The sequence below is a fragment of the Lactuca sativa genome, chromosome 2 (assembly GCF_002870075.4).
Source record: "Lactuca sativa cultivar Salinas chromosome 2, Lsat_Salinas_v11, whole genome shotgun sequence".
Lineage (NCBI taxonomy): Eukaryota > Viridiplantae > Streptophyta > Magnoliopsida > Asterales > Asteraceae > Lactuca > Lactuca sativa.
Window position 1 is genome coordinate 98,844,946 of NC_056624.2, and position 17,400 is coordinate 98,862,345.

A 17,400-nucleotide genomic window follows, 5' to 3' on the forward strand; every position below is an offset into this window, starting at 1 on the left:
TCTTTGGTAAACCTTAGATTGTTCTCGACAATTGTTTAATCCTTTTAGTCATATCCAGTTCTAAACCTTTTTCCCTTCTTAATGCCCTAGGCATTTGGAAATTTTTTAGAAAGGATGAATATAGCACATGTAATCGATCCTATATCCGAAGCATATGGGACACGATTCATGATGTCTCACATAAAGACTAAACCAGTCTTTTGCTATAACATTTCCATTTCTATTTGCCAAGTTCTCATATTTCAGATTATGAAGAGGGATGCCGTAATCATAATCGAATTTTAGAACGCAAATAATGGACCCGTATACAGAATTTCCTTATGTTGAGCCATTCCAACATGAAATTCATATATATCCTTGACTAAATGATTAAAACCTCACGATCTAAGCTTATAGATTTGAGATGAAGTATAATTTCCTCTCCCTTAATTATAGCAAAACAACTCTTTCCCAATTGAAACTTTTGTTTTCTATAATTAACATTGCTAACTTGCAATACTTATCATAATTATCATGCTCCCACTAACATGATGATTATTAGCATAACACTTATGCTCCCACTAGCTTTGACATGTACTCAGAAATCAGTTGGACTTCTAGAAATCAATACTTCATTGACTTTCTTACCAAAGTTCAGATTTCTGATGCTAGATTGTTTTGATAAAGTTGTATCAAAATCATACACCTTCCCTTAGATAGCACACTTGTGAGTCTAAACAATTATGAAGAGGTATGCCGTAATCATAATGGTTACACCTTTTTGCCACTTCTCACAAGTCCAGGTTAGTGTGCCGGTTAACCACACGCGCTCCACTAACGACTTTGAGAATGCAAATATCACAATTGCTATCTAGATAAAATCTACTTAGTGAAAGTGTTTCCTCACCATCATTTTCATGAATCGGAGAGAAACCTTATGACACTTAGATTTATATGGTGTATGTGTTCTTATCCATGTGAATTGTCAAAACCATAATCACAAGACAAAGATAATGACAAATCCAAACTCATATGGACCGAACTCAATCTTAACTTCTTGCCACCTGGCAGCTCAAGGGCCTGCCATTGCTTCCAAGTTGTTGTGCAACAAATTGAGAACTCTAAGAACTCATATGCAAAAGCAACTTTAACTGGAATGGGCACAGAATATGTCAACACAATAGATTATAAACCTCAAATTGTGTGCTAGAGAAGAACTTTAGGTTTTATTCTTGATTAGTTCTTGAGACTTTCAAGACCTTTAAGACTCCCACTGTCCTCTTGACATATAAGACTCCCTTGTCAAACATCCAAGAGATAGTGCGGATTCTAATCAAGAAAAACACTTTACCCAATTGGCCTAAGTTGGTCTTTGTTTTATCCAAAACATCACAACTTACCAATTTCAAATGTACAAGAGTAGAAAACTTTTACTCTTACATTTGACAAGTGTTTTAAACCTTCTTTAAGACATGTCACTCAAATGACAATCTTGGAGTATGACTCTAAGACTTGTATTGGAACGAAGTATGACTCATCTTCTTGATTTAACCATTTCAACAATTCAAGTTCCTCTTCTTAGTCATAAGAATGCACTAAGATTTCCTTAGAGAACTAATTGTGATATGGTTTCTTAATCATTAAGATGATCACAAAACTGATACTAAAGTACTCTCCCATCTTTTCAGATTTGAGAGACTTTTATCCTTCTGCCTTATTTGATTCTTCTTATCGATCTTTAGTGGTGGACTTAATCAGTGCACAAGAATGTGTACTCGATCCCTAAGTCCTTTACTTGACTCACACATCCATGTGAACAAGTAATTAGTCTTAATTTTCCAAAACTTGAAAGTTCTCATTCATCATGCTATACAACTTGCATGATTCCAAGTTCCGGTCCAATTGAAACTTGGGTGATGAGAATCTTTCCTTATTTGGTAAATCTAGACATTACCACAAATGAAAGAATCAATTTCATATTTCCACTCTTGCTCTTAATGGAATCATATAAGCAACAATTTTTCCTCAAAAGCCATTGTAAGGATATTTTAAAATAAATAAAATCAAAAATTTTCTTTTATTTTAAAACTTTGCGGAAAAACTTATCCTTACAATCCATATGAAAACTTGTTGTTATCTATTCCTTAAGCAATATCTCATAACTCCTAAGAAGTAGCTCAAGAATCCGATCTTCAAACTACGCGATAGAAATCCATCTACGCCATCAGATTCAGCATATTCTTTCTTTAAGTTTCTTCACTTTTCTTTCATTCTTAAAACATCACCATGTGACCCAGTCACATCATGTATCAAGAATCTCAGAATAGAAACTTAACAGAGTTAGATAGTGGACTTTACCTGAAGTAGAGTCAAACTTATTGACTTTAACATCCTTAGGTAAATTTTGGCAGCTTCGCAACCAATGCCCCTTTCTTTGGCAATATAAACATATGGACCCTTTGATAAAGACACACAGGACTATCACAGACTTAGCTTTTCTCTTTACCATTTGGTCAACCGAATTGACTATGGCCGATCCCTTTCCATTGGGAAGAGAATGCTTTACTGGATTTCCTGTGTCACTATTGTCAATGTCCATCAAGTATTAAGGAAGTTGATCTTAACAAATAGATAAGATCATTAAGGGTCTTGTCATAGTCTGTTTCATAGGTGTCCCAAAGGAACTCACTATGTGACTTAGAAAGTGATTGAACCACCAACTTTCTCAAGACTTTGACACCCAACTCACCCGGCTTGTCAATATGTGACTACATCTCCAAGATGTGCTCACACCTAGACCTTGCCTTGCCAATAGGGCTTGAGTGACCTTAAACTTTTCAAGAACTTGTGGGTTAGGGAGAATAATTGGAGGAGGAGAAAGAAGTATGATATCCATGGGACATCATCTTCATTAGGAAACCTTGTTTCAAGAGATTTGGGAAGATCATAAGTGTCTAAACCAGACATCTTTTGGGAGATATTCAAGATAGTTGATCTTAAGTCCTTAATATGACACCCAATATGAAATATTAAGGCTAGGACCCAACAAACTATTTTATAACTTAGAAGAGGTATGCCGTAATCCAAGCTATAAAATATTTGAAGGTAGGTGAATGACGATTCACCAATTTCCACCAAGATAAACGAAATGTATTATTAGGTTTTAATTGGTTTTGAAACTCCTAGATCTTTGAGATTCATTGAACTTTTCAAAGGCATGTTTCAATCTCGAGTGTGCCCTTCAGGTTTTGTGACTGGGATGCCGAGGATCACAAAACAAGGTGTGAAGTAACCATGCAAATCACTTGGTACCCTTAATAATTACCCCTCAATCGATGTGCCGGTTAACCACACACGCTCCATCGATACTATGATAAATATTAAGTCACCCTTTACCTACCTTGTTAAGTCCAAGTTAGTGTGCCGGTTAACCACACACGCTCCACTAACGACTTAGACAAAGTGTAAAGTGTAATTTCATGGATTAGCACCTTATTCACATTTTTCCTAAGTAACTAAGATTGGGTATTATTAAGAGTTTAGTTACTTAGTATTTTTCATTAATACTTTTAATGAAGGGAGAATCCTAGTCCTGTCAAACCCGTTCGGCTAACGACCCTCCACCAGTCAAGCAAGCGGTGGGTGAGAGTGGACACCCATTAAGTTGCCATTTTATAGGCAACAACCTTATACCCACCTTATAGACCGGCTTCGTGAATGAGGCGTACTAGCGGTAAGACTGACTTTACTCTTATACATATATATATTATTAACTTATAATATTATAAAGTATAAGGGTTGAATTTTAACTTTTAAAATTCTAAGGGCTAACTTGGAATTAAAGTATTCATAAGTGAAAACTTTACAAATTCCAAAACTTGAGGGCAAGTTTTGAAACTATTCAAAACTAATTAATTCCATAACTTATGTGTTTAAAGTAGTTTTAATCCAAAAACTCTTCAAGTTCCATAACTTGAGGACAAGTTATGGAAGACTTTAAACTAATAAAAAAATTAACTTTTCTTTATTTTATAACTTATGGAATTAATTAAGGTTACACCTTTTTTTTATTTTATTTTATTTTATTAAATGAAGAGACTCTTGGTCCTCCATAACTTGAGGACAAGTTATGGAGTCATAAAACCTTTTAATTAGAACTAGACTCTTTATTTTTGTAACCTTTGCCAATTTTTATGAGTTTTATGATTCTTAAATGTGACTTTTCATATAACTTGAGGACAAGTTACAAAAACACATTTTAGAATCAATTCTTAGATTAATTTGGATTAAAACCAACTATCACATAATTTTCATCATTAATCTAAATTCACTCATAAAACAAGATAACACAAAAAACTTTTGGTGATCCATAACTTATTCTTAAGTTATGTAATCCTTTAAAACATTAACACCAAATTTTGTAACTCCAAAAAAACTTTGAATCAATTTTTTTTTTAAAACCTTTTCATATCCATAACTTATGGAGGTTTCAAAAAATAAAACTCTTTAGATCAAACTTTTAAAACTAATAAAATAATCATATTATTTTATCTTTTATTAAATTTGACCTAATTCAACTCATAAAGCAAATTATTCAAATTTTACAAATAATTAGTTTTTCACAAGAACAAGTAATTATCGTAAAATTTGACAAACTTCATGTTTTTTTTTTCTTTTTTTTTTTCAACTTTGAAAATAAAATATTTGCATCAATATAACAGAAAACAACCCGTGGCTCTGATACCACTGTTGGGTTTTGAGCATTCTAACACTTCCTAAGTGTACATGCAACCCTAAATACCTTGGATCTATGTTTTCTCTATTATACATGCAAATAAGAACTTCCAAGGTATTATTCTAATCTAGCATACAAAACAATAACTATAGCAAGATAGAATACATACCTCTTTGGTGTAGACAATCTTCATGTAGCTTGAGTGCCTAGTGCCCCAAGTGTGACACCTCAAATGAAATCACAATCATCAAAACACTTGGAATGACTTGAGAGAATTCTACACTCTTCAAAATCGGCTAGCCCTTTCTTCACTATCTCTAGTGGCCGATTTTTCCTCAATAATAAGATGCTTATATAGTTACACAATTAGGGTAAACTCTTAATTGTCATGGCTTTCCATTTCCTTGGATCCATGGGTACAAATACACCATGGAGCATCCATGGACCATCCTATGGGTTTTAGCCCAACTTGATTATCCATGGAGCATTAGCCCACTATACAAGTATGGATGATTTACACAATCAACCCATATATTTAATTAGTCTTCTTTTGATCACTTAATTAATCCTAGATTAATTCTTGATCAATACTAATTAAATAATCTTATTATTCTTATTATTAATATACTAGAACTTATAATATATTAATAACCATAAGTGTCTTATTTCTCTCATTCAAGCGCATGATGGTATGCAACCCAAATGGACCATGCCGGGTCGGGTCAAGTCTTACCAAATATAGTTATGGACTTAGACATTAATCCAACACTTTCTGCCCTAAGTTTGCAGCTACTAAGCAGGCCCATATGACCCGGTACTTGAGCATGCTCAAGACGTATATCCAAAAATTTGTGTCTACCCAACGATACAGTACCCTTACCTTGCTTCAGGGCACTGCGAGGAGGCGAGAGATTGGAATAGAGACCCAGGTGAGGGAGCAAACGTCAGATTCCGACTCAATACCAGCCTGCAGCGAAGCGGTTCCAGCTCATTGATTCACGATCAAGAGGCCAAAAGGAATTCTCTTGTGGCAAGTGCGGCAAGGTCATGATGGAGTTTGACGATATTCTTCTTTGGGATGCCACAAATGTTGAAATGATGGGAACTATACGAGGGAATGTCGCCAACAGGCCCTAGTGTCGAGTACCAAGATTTGTTACCATTGTGATTAGGTGGGCTATGTGAAGGCCTAGTGTACCTTGTTTACAAGTTGTTGCAATCTCTAGCCTCGACTACTTTGAGGATCACAAATGGATGCCATGGTAAGGTAGAGCCCCCGAAGGCTTCAGGACGTGCTTTCCAGATCACACTAGAGGAGGCCAGGGTGGCACAAGATGTCATTACTACTATGTTTCCATTTATTATTTTGTCAGTTATTTTATGTTATGCTTATGTATATGATCATGCTACGTACCTTTTTAATGAACTCTCTACTTTCTCTTGTGTTGTTCGACTCGAGTGCAAGTTGGTCTTTTTTGTCTCTGTCTTTTAGTATGAGTTTTGATATAACTATGGGAGAGTTGGAGTGCTTGTTTCGAGTGTCCATCACCAACGAGCACGAGGTTTCTACATTGAGCGTTTATTGGGATTATGTTATGGAGATTTTCAGGGTGTCTTATCCGGTTGATCTGATCCCTATTTGATGGGTTTTGAGCACTCTAACAACCTTATGGTGCACATGCAAACCTAGATTCTTTGGATCTATGTTTTATCTAATTATACATTCAATTTGATTTTCCAAGGCATTTATCCTAACTAGCATACATTTTAACAAAATAACTAGTTAGATAACTTACCTCTTAGTAAGACTTGTAGTTCTTGGCCTTCAAAAGATTTAGCACCTCAAAGGTGATGCCTCTAATTTGTCACAAACACCAAGTGCAAAAGGAGGCTTGATAAAATAAGTTGCTTAGCTCAATATCAATATCAAACTCTAAGAATGATAGGTGTACCCGATTTTGGCTCTAGGGGTGTCTATTTATGGTGTGGAAAGTGCTAGGGTTACATCCATGTAAACCCTAATACACCATGACTCTTCATCTTACTTAGGCTCCATGGGTTAAACTCCATGGACAATCCATGTTGGTTTTGCCCACCCAAATAACCATGCATCACTGGCCCACACTATAAGAATCATTGATTTACCAAACCAATCCCTGTATATTTAATTAGTCTCTTTTGATCACTAAATTAATGCCAAATTAATTGTTGATCAATACTAATTAAATAATATGATTTCATATTAATTATTATACTTGTAATATATTAACAAATCACAAATAATCTTTTTCTCAAAAGTCCATCCTATCAATTTGCATTCATGAAGGCAACCCAAAAGGACCATGCTACTCTCGGGTCAAGTACATACCAATTATAGTTATGGGCTTAGACACCTAGTCCAATAGTCTCCCACTTGGGTAAGTCTAATAACTATAACTGCAAGTATGACTTAAAACATCGACTAGCAATCGTAGCTCTTAAAAGTCGTTGTCAAACTCTGACCCAGTCAATGACGTGTCCTTTAGATAAGGGATCATATAATCCTCTGTTCTTCAAGATATCAGCCAGACAAATACATGGAACAATGTCATACTTATTGTCCAACAATATGTTTCTCGATTTCCGATTTGTTTGACAGAGAACTTAATTGAACACATTAATTTAGTCTTGACTGGGCCCAACACATAAGTCAAGACAAAATCATCGAGGGGCCCAAGATATCGCTTTTACTCCTCCAATAATTAAAAGGAACATATAAACTTCGACATTATATGCTTGTACTAACTATTCATCTAATCGTACACAACCGTGCGTTTTATAACATCAAGTAACTGATGCGTTTTCGTACTATCAATGTACAAGCAACTCATATATCTAGGTTTGAAGACTTATATGATATTATCATCTCACGATCACTAATCATAAATTCCATGAAGTGATTCAAGTGAGCGTGGGTTTAATCCAATACTCAGACCTTATGAGCACTCATGAATTTTGTAGTAAACTTTGCTATATCTAATACACTTCAGACAATATACAATCCAAATTCATGAGAGTCTTGCCTCAATACCTACTTCCAATGTATGATCGAATGTGGATGGTTTGAATAATATAATTATTCTGGAAGTCAAAACATGCAAAATGAAACAATAGTAAACAATTGACATAAGACAGTAACCTTACCTATAAATAAAAAAACACCTTTTATCTAACCATCAAATGTCAATTACATTTTATCTAATACAAGTTTCAAAATAGCTATCTAATCACTAAAACTAATATCATCCTTTAGCCCAATGCTCCTAGCGTGCTGCAAATGCTTAACCATACTCAATCCTTTGTGAGGGGATCTGTTGGGTTCTCATCTGATGATACCCTCTTTACCATGAGGATTCCTTCTTCCACCCGATGTCTAATGAAGTGATATTTCTTGTCTATGTGCTTGGATCTGCCATGATCCCTTGGTTCCTTGGTTAAGGAAACCGCACCCACTTTGTCACAGAAAGTCTCCATAGGCTCCTTTATAGCTGGTACAACTACAAGGTCTCTTATGAAGTTCTTCATCCATATCGCCTCCTTCAACGCTTCGCTTGCTGCTATGTACTCTGATTCACACGTTGAATCAACTACAATCTCTTGTTTGGAACTTTTCCATGTAATTTCTCCTCCATTCAGGGTAAAAACGTAGCCTGACTGAGAGCAAAAATTATCTCTATTGTTCTTAAAGCTAGCTTCACTATACCCTATGACTCTTAAGTCATCCCTCCCACCAAGAGTAAGGACCCAATCCCTAGTCATGTGTAGGTACTTAAGAATGTTCTTTACCGCATTCCAATGAGCGTTACCAAGATTCCCTTGATATCTGCTAACCATGCTCAAAGCAAAGGCCACATTAGGGTGAGTATAAGTCATAGCATACATGATCGATCCAACTGTGGAAGCATATGGTACTCAAGTCATCTCAGCTATCTCAGACTCAGTACTCGGACTCTGAGTCTTACTTAGTTTGGTATTGCCTTGGATGGGTAAGTCACCTTTCTTGGAAATCTCCATGCTAAATCGTATCAACACCTTGTCCAAGTAGGTACTTTGACTAAGTCCAATTAGTCTTTTACTCCTGTTTCTTAATAAGCTTATCCTTAGGATGTAAGCAACTTATCTAAGGTCCCTCATAGCGAAACACTTCCCAAGCCAGGACTTAACCTCCTACAAGCTTGGAATGTCATGTCCTATGAGTAGTATCTCATCCACATACAACACTAGAAAGCTAATTGTACTCCCACTAGCCTTGACATACACAAAGGACTCATCCTCGCTTCTCGAAAATCCAAACTCTTTGAATTTTCTCATCGTAACAAAGATTCCATCTACGAGATGCTTGTTTCAATCCATAAATGGATTTCTCAAGCTTACACACTCTATTAGGGTACTTTGCACTGACAAAACCCTCTGGCTGACTCATGTAAACATCTTCAGCCAACTTTCCATTAAGGAAAGTGGTTTTGACATTTATTTTCCATATTTCATAGTTATGAAATGCAGCTATGGCTAACATAACCCTAATAGATTTAATCTTCACTACTGGTGAGAAGGTCTCATCATAGTCAACTCCCCGAGTTTGAGTAAAGCCCTTCGCAACCAGTCGCGCCTTATATGTGTGTACATTCCCATCCATGTCGGTCTTCTTCATGAAGATCCATTTGCACCGACTGTCTTACGACCCAATACATTGTCAAACAAGTTCTAAACTTGATTGTCATACATGGATTGAATCTCACTATCCATAGCCTTTTTCCACTTTGCAGACTCGGGGCCTGCCATGGCTACCTTGTAATTGTTAGGTTCATCCAAATTTACCAGTGTGTTATCACCTATAAATGTATCACCCTCAGATGATATATGAAAATCATATAACACATGTAGAACACTAACTCTACTAGAGCTCCTCAGAGGTACGGATTCGTCAACTGGTTCAACAGGAGTTTCCTCCTCAGGTTGATTGCTAGTGTTTGAGGTTCCTTCACCACTTGACTCTTGAAGATCTTCAAGGTCAATTTGCCTCCCACTGTGCCCTTGGCATATGAGTTCTTTCTCGCGAAAGACTCCTATCCTCGCAACGAAGACAACATTGTCACTTGGTCTATAGAAGAGACATCCAAAGGATTTTTTTGGGTAGCAGATGAAAACACACCGCTCACTACGAGTTTCAAGCTTGTCGAGAGTCTTGCGTCTCACGAAAGCCTCGCAACCCCAAACCTTGATGTGTGCTAACAAGGGAACATTCCATGTCACATCCCGTGAGGTGTTTTGGCAACCTTCTTAGTTGGGAATAGATTAAGGATATGGGTGGCAGTCTCTAAGGCATACGCCCAGAATGAGATAGGTAACGAAGCTCGACTCATCATGGAAAGAACCATGTCCAACAAGGTTTGATTGCGCCTCTCAGCCACACCATTAAGTTGTGGTGTCCTCGGTGGCGTCAATTGTGAAACAATCCTACATTCCATAAGATAGTCTTGGAACTCGATACTAATATACTCACCACCTCGATCGAATCGGAGCATCTTTATCTTCCTGCCCAGCTGATTCTCCACTTCTTGTTTAAACTCTTTGAATCTTTCAAAGGTTTCTGACTTATTTTTATTAAGTATATACAGCCATATCTGTTGGAATCATCGATAAAAGTCACATAGAAGCGGTTAGCATCCCTTGTGGCGGTTCTGAATGGTCCACACACATCGGTGTGTATGAGATCCAACAAACCGTCACCCCTTTCACAAGTACCAGTGAAGGGTGAATTGGTCATCTTTCCAAGAAAACAAGATTTGCAAGTGTCATCCGACATAAATTCGAATGACTCCAAAACTCTAGCCTTTTGGAGTTGGCCTATGCGCTTCTTGCTAACATGTCTAAGACGACAATGCCACAAGCATGCCTTATCCAAATCATTGGAAGAATAAATGTGTAACACATTATTTCCTATGTTGTCTACAACCATCACAATTTCATATATACCATTACAAGGAAATGCTTTAAAATAAAAAAACACCATTATAAAAAGCATTAATAGCACCAATTTCATTATCAAATGAAAAACTAAAACCTTGTTTGTAGAAACCATGAAAGGAAATAATATTTCTCGTCATTTTAGACGAGTAGCAACAATTATTCAAATCTAACTCTAGCCCACTACTAAGCAATAAAGAATAAACTCCAATCTTGGTGACAAGTGAAACCTTTCTATTCCCCATGATCAAGTTCATCTTCCCGCACTCCACATCCTTACTTCTTTTTAGTCTCTGCAAGTCAAAACAAATGTCAAATCCATAACCTGTATCTAGGACCCAAGAACAAGAATGTGATGCATTATTAGATAGAATAGTATAAATACCTGCATGGGTGGCCTTAACCTTCCCATCTTTGACATCTTGCAAGTATTTGAGAAATACAAGTGGTTTCGAAAAAGTGTCAACAATTAAGTTGGTGAGTTCATAAGTGTTTTGCATTGAAAAGTATGTCCTTTTTGATAGTAACTCGATGTACGAGGTTTTCAGAAAATCCAATATTTTCTATAGATGATTTGAAAAGTTTCCCGTGTTGGAGTGCATTAGTGTTTTCCATGCTTGAATAATAGTGATAAAATTTGTGTTAACAATAAAATGGAAAACTGAAATGCATATATGAATCTCGTAAATCAAACTTGTTTTTATACTTTTATGTGAGTTTTATAACCATACTATTGACACTGACGGCCTGTAACAACATTCTTCAGGTGTTGTAGTGTTATGACATTTGTCACCCCAGACCTGCCGGTCTAACTATAGCTAATATTTTAGGTGCGGGATTGTCAATCTCGTATAGATCTATACACAAGTATCACGCTCTCTCTCCAAGAGATTATGGTATATAATACAGGACTTGAAATGCATACATACGAGTACGTTGAAGTTTAAATGTCTCACATTACTTGGTATAAACAGATTTACGATAATAAAGACTTTACTTCTTTTGAAAGCATTTCATTTGTCGAGATGTATATGTAAAATGTATGAATCACTTGAATACTACACTCATTATAGTTTCTCAAAAGTATGTTCCCATTTGGTAATAACAACTTGGTGTATCGAAACCCTATAAGAACGATAATATAATTATGTTTATAAAATGATACTTTGATTCGTAATGTACTTGTATTCCCCCGCCCCCCTAAAACGTGAAAAGAATTGAAAAGTAGGGGTATGAACTCACTCATTAAGTTTGAAGAGAGAGGCTAGGGTTGAGCAGAACTTCGACCGCGGATGGTTGCGTCGTCGGGCTCTTCGGGGATCTCTACAGCGTAAATCTTTCGTCGGGGGCTCGAGTGCAGAAACTGAGGTGAGGGGATGGTCTCTGGTGCTTGGAAGGGTGTGAGAGTATCTGGAGATTTGAGAATGTGTGCCTAAACTCGCAGCTGATGCCATCTATTTATAGTGCTGGGAGAGTGAGTACGCGGGGCGTAATTTTGGAGTACGCGGGGCGTACTCACGTACGCAGCGCGTACATCGTTACGCTGGGCGTAAAAATGCGTCATGGCTTACGACTCCTGGCTAGCTAAGCATAGCTTGGGCGGGCCGATGGGACTCGACTCTGGGTCTAGTACGCAGGGCGTACTCCCAGAGAACGCGGGGCGTAATCCGGCCTGTCCTCTTCTAAATTCCGTAACTTTCGCGTACGAGCTCCGTTTTTCGTGTTCTTTATATCCACGCGTAGGTGAGATTACGCTCTACAACTTTCATTTAGACTCCGTCGGCTAGTTTTGACTTTATTTTTAATGATATAATTTTAATAGGCCGGGCCTCCTAAAGTTCGTTAAAAATTCATAGGTTCTTTATTCGACGTCGGTTTTCGTTTGTCTTTTTATCGTTTTATTACCACTAAGGAGATCTTCAACTTCCGTTTAGGTGGCGATAGCTAAATAACACTCGATCTTAAATCCGAGTTTTTAGCTCTCCACTACTGTTGCGAAACTTTAAAAATTCGTAACTTCTTCATACGAGGTCCAATTTGGGCGATCTTTTTATGCACGCTCACCTTTCAACGAGATCTACGACTTTTGTTTAGATACTTAAGGCTAAAATGCATTTTATTGAGATTTTACTTTTTATGTCAAATAATGTTTTAACGTCGTGTCGTAAATATACGAGTGGTTATAATTTCTTTAATATAACCCGGTTTTGAGCGTTCTTTATGTTTTTGGAAACCTTGGCATGATATCTAATATTTGATGCATTCCAACTTAGATACTTGAACACTTTATTTTTCGAGGTTAATTTCGTTGTTTTTGGCTTTCGAGTGTTTACAATGCTTTTGGGAAATATAGGGTTGTCACATCATCTCCCTGTTAAGGGAATTTCGTCCCGAAATTTAATCTAAGATAGAGTTTACAATTTTAGGAAAAAGATGCGGGTACTTTTGTTTCATCTGATCTTCGCGTTCCCAGGTGTATTCAGGTCCTCGCTTGGCGTTCCAGCGGACCTTTACAATGGGTATGCGGCTTTGTTTAGTCCTTTTGATTTCCCGATCCATGATCTCTACTGGTTCCTCCACAAATTGGAGGTTTTCATTTATTGCAATTTCATCTAGAGGGACGACAAGGGTCTCATCGGATAAGCACTTCTTCAGATTCGATACGTGAAAGGTAGGGTGTACGTTGTGGAGCTCCTGAGGTAGTCTAAGCTTGTAAGCCACTGGACCGATCCTGGCAAGGATCTCGAATGGTCCGATGTATCTAGGGTTCAGTTTTCCACGTTTTCCGAAGCGTATTAAACCTTTCCAAGGCGAGACTTTGAGTAGGACATGGTCTCCAACTTGGAATTCCAAGGGTTTGCGTCTCTTATCTGCATAACTCTTTTGTCTATCCCTTGATGCTTTTAGACGTTCTCGGATTTGAACAATCTTCTCCGTAGTCTCCCTTATGATTTCTGGTCCAGTGAGCATGTTGTCAGTTGCTTGTCCTTTTGCTAGTTGTGTGTCCCCCACTTCGGCCCAGCACAAGGGTGACCTGCATTTGCGGCCATAGAGGGCTTCGAACGGGGCAGCTTTGATACTGGTGTGGTAGCTATTGTTGTACGAGAACTCGACCAAGGGTAGATGTATGTCCCATGCTTTTCCAAAATCGATTACGCAAGCTCTCATCATGTCTTCTAGGGTTTGTATAGTTCTCTCGCTCTGGCCGTCGGTTTGTGGGTGATAAGCAGTACTCATGTCTAGTCTTGTCCCCAAAGCTTTTTGTAGCGACTGCCAGAACCTTGAGGTGAATCTACTATCTCGGTCCGAGATAATGGATATGGGCACACCATGCAGTCGTACAATTTCTCTGAGGTATGTCCTTGTTAACTTCTCCAATTTATCCGTCTCTTTGATCGGTAGGAAATGCGCTGACTTAGTTAACCTGTCGACAACTACCCAAATGGTGTCGAGTCCGCTTGTTGTTTTGGGTAATTTTGTTATGAAATCCATGGTTATCCCCTCCCACTTCCATTCGGGTATTTCTGGTTGTTGTAATAAACCCGAAGGCTTCTGGTATTCCACCTTGACTTTGGCACATGTCAGGCATTTGCTCACGTAGGTAGCAATATCGGCTTTCATGTTCAGCCACCAGTACAACTTCTTGAGATCGAGATACATCTTATCGGAGCCGGGATGTATGGAGTATCGTGTTTTATGGGCTTCGTCCATAACGATTTCTCTGAATCCACCAAACTTCGGTATCCAAATTCGATCCATGAAATAACGAATTCCGTTGTTCTTGGTCTCAAGGTTCTTATCCATTCCCCTTAGGGCTTCTCCTGTCACATTTTCGAATTTCAAGGCTTCTATTTGGGCTTCCTTGATTTGCGTGAGCAGGTGTGATTGGATCGTCATAGTTAGGGATTTTAGTCGGCGACCTGAGTACTCCTTCCGACTGAGTGCATCAGCCACTATATTAGCTTTTCCAGGGTGATATCGAATTTCGCACTCGTAATCACTTAGTAGTTCTACCCATCGTCTCTGTCTCATGTTGAGTTCCTTCTGATTGAGGATATGTTGGAGGCTTTTATGATCAGTGAAGATGGTACATTTTGTGCCGTAGAGATAGTGTCTCCATATCTTCAGAGCGAAGACGACTGCTCCTAGCTCAAGATCGTGCGTTGTGTAGTTCACTTCGTGCGTCTTTAGTTGCCTTGAGGCGTAGGCGATGACCTTCCCTCTTTGCATTAAGACACACCCAAGTCCTTGGTTTGATGCATCACAATAGACCACGAAGTCCTCCGTTCCCTCTGGCAGGGTTAGGATGGGTGCACTACATAAGGCTCGCTTTAGTGTCTGAAATGCGCTGTCTTGTTTTTCTCCCCAGTCGAAGGTCACATTCTTCTGGGTTAGGGTGGTAAGTGGCTTGGCAATCTTTGAAAAGTTCGGTATGAATCTTCGGTAATACCCGGCGAGTCCCAAAAATTACTGGATTTCTGTAGGGGTTCTTGGAGTAGTCCAATTATCTATTGCCATTATCTTGGAAGGATCCATGTGTATTCCTTCTTTGCTTACAACATGTCCTAGGAAATCCACTTCCCGAATCCAAAATTCGCATTTGGAAAATTTTGTGTAAAGTTTCTCTGCCCTTAATGTTTCCAGTACTTGGCGGAGATGTTTGTTGTGTTCTTCCTGGCTTCTTGAATAGATGAGTATATCATCTATGAATACGATCACAAATCTATCCAGGAAGGGACGACATACTCGGTTCGTCAAGTCCATGAACACTGCTGGAGCATTCGTCAATCCGAAGGGCATTACCACAAATTCGTAGTGACCATAACATGTTCGGAAATCCGTTTTGGGGATGTCTCCCTCTAGTATTCGCAGTTGGTGATAACCAGACCTTAGATCGATCTTTGAGAAGTAGCTTGCTCCCTGCAGTTGGTCGAATAGATCGTCTATGCGCAGTAAGGGATATCGGTTCTTGATCGTGAGTTTTTTTAGTTCCCGATAATCGATGCACATTCGAAAGGATCCGTCCTTCTTTTTCACGAATAGGACTGGCGCTCCCCATGGTGAGAAGCTCGGTCTGATGAATCCCTTGCTCAGTAGCTCGTTTAATTGACTGGATAGTTCCTGCATCTCGGTTGGGGCTAAACGGTAAGGTGACTTTGCTACAGGGGTAGCTCCGGGGATTAAGTCGATTCTGAACTCGACTTGTCATTCTGGTGGGATTCCTGGAAGATCTTCTGGGAAAATATCGGGGACGTTGCAGACTTCCGGAATGTCTTTAATGTTTTTCGATTCTCGCTTCTTATCTACTACGTGGGCTAGAAAGGCATGATATTCCTTATGAAGATACTTTTGTGCTTTAATACAGGAAATGATTTGTAAACTTGAACTAGGTTTGTCGCCATAAATGACAAGAGTTTCGCCGTTCGGCAGATTTAGGCGAACAACCCTTTCGTGGCAAAGGATATCGGCATGGTGAAGGCTCAACCAGTCCATACCGATGATGACATCGAAACTTCTTATGGAAATGGGCATAAGATCGACTCGAAACAAGCGCTCGTTTAAATTTAGTGTGCACCCTACGTATAAATCGTTTGCGTGTTCTGTTTTACCGTTTGCCATTTCTACAGTGAATATTTTATTGAGTGGTTGGGGTTTTTGATTAAGTAGGTGTTTGAATTTATGACTCACAAAACTTCTCTCCGCACCGCAGTCAAAAAGTATGCATGCATAAGTGTTGTTGAGTAGAAACGTACCCGTAACCACCGTGGGGTCCGCTATTGCTTCTCTCTGTCCTACTGCCAGCACTCTCCCCACACCGCCAATATTCCTTTCCTTGGGACAATCCCTCCTGAAGTGTCCAGTCTCTCCGCACCCATAACACGCCCGGCTTACTCCAGTGCCAGAAACTTGAGTGATTGGTCGTGCTGGTGCTTTACAGAAACGGGCTGTGTGCCCTTTCCTGTCACAGTTCTTGCAGTGCATCTCGCGACAAATACCATGGTGATGGTAGTTGCACTTGCTGCACTTGGGCAGATTCCCTGCATATGGTTTTGTTGGCGCAGAGGTAGCAGGAGTTGTGGTGGGGGTAGTAGCAGCATGAACCGCAACCATTTGCTTCTTTGAAGGTTCTTGCGAAGTTTGCCCCTTCCTTTTGTTCCAAAATTTCTTCTTGTTGTTGTTGTTGTTGGCATTGATTTCATTGTTGTTGTTCCCTTTGGTTGGTTCAGCCATAATAACCGCGACTCCTTGACAGACACCATGATCAACAAGAGATTGCGCTAGTTCCTTGGCGCTGGCGAAAGTCAAGGGTTTGGAGGCTAATACACTTCCTCAAAGTTGGGGTGATAGTCCCCAGATGTATCTCTCGACCTTTTGGCTCTCCAGGGTTAACATTCCTGGGCAAAGTGTTATTAAGTCACTGAACCTGTTGGTGTAACCAGCTATGTCCGATCCTACCATTGAGAGGTTCCACAGTTCCTGTTCAAGCTTTTGAATCTCGCCTCTCGAGCAGTATTCTCGAAGGAGCATTCTTTTCAGGTTTTCCCAACCCATGGAGTTTGCCACCACCAGGGTTAGTGTTTGGACGTGGCCGTTCCACCATGTCAGGGCGCGTTCAGAGAAAGTAAAAGCGGCGAACTTTACTTTGCTTTCTTCAGGACATGCACAGATTTCGAATACAA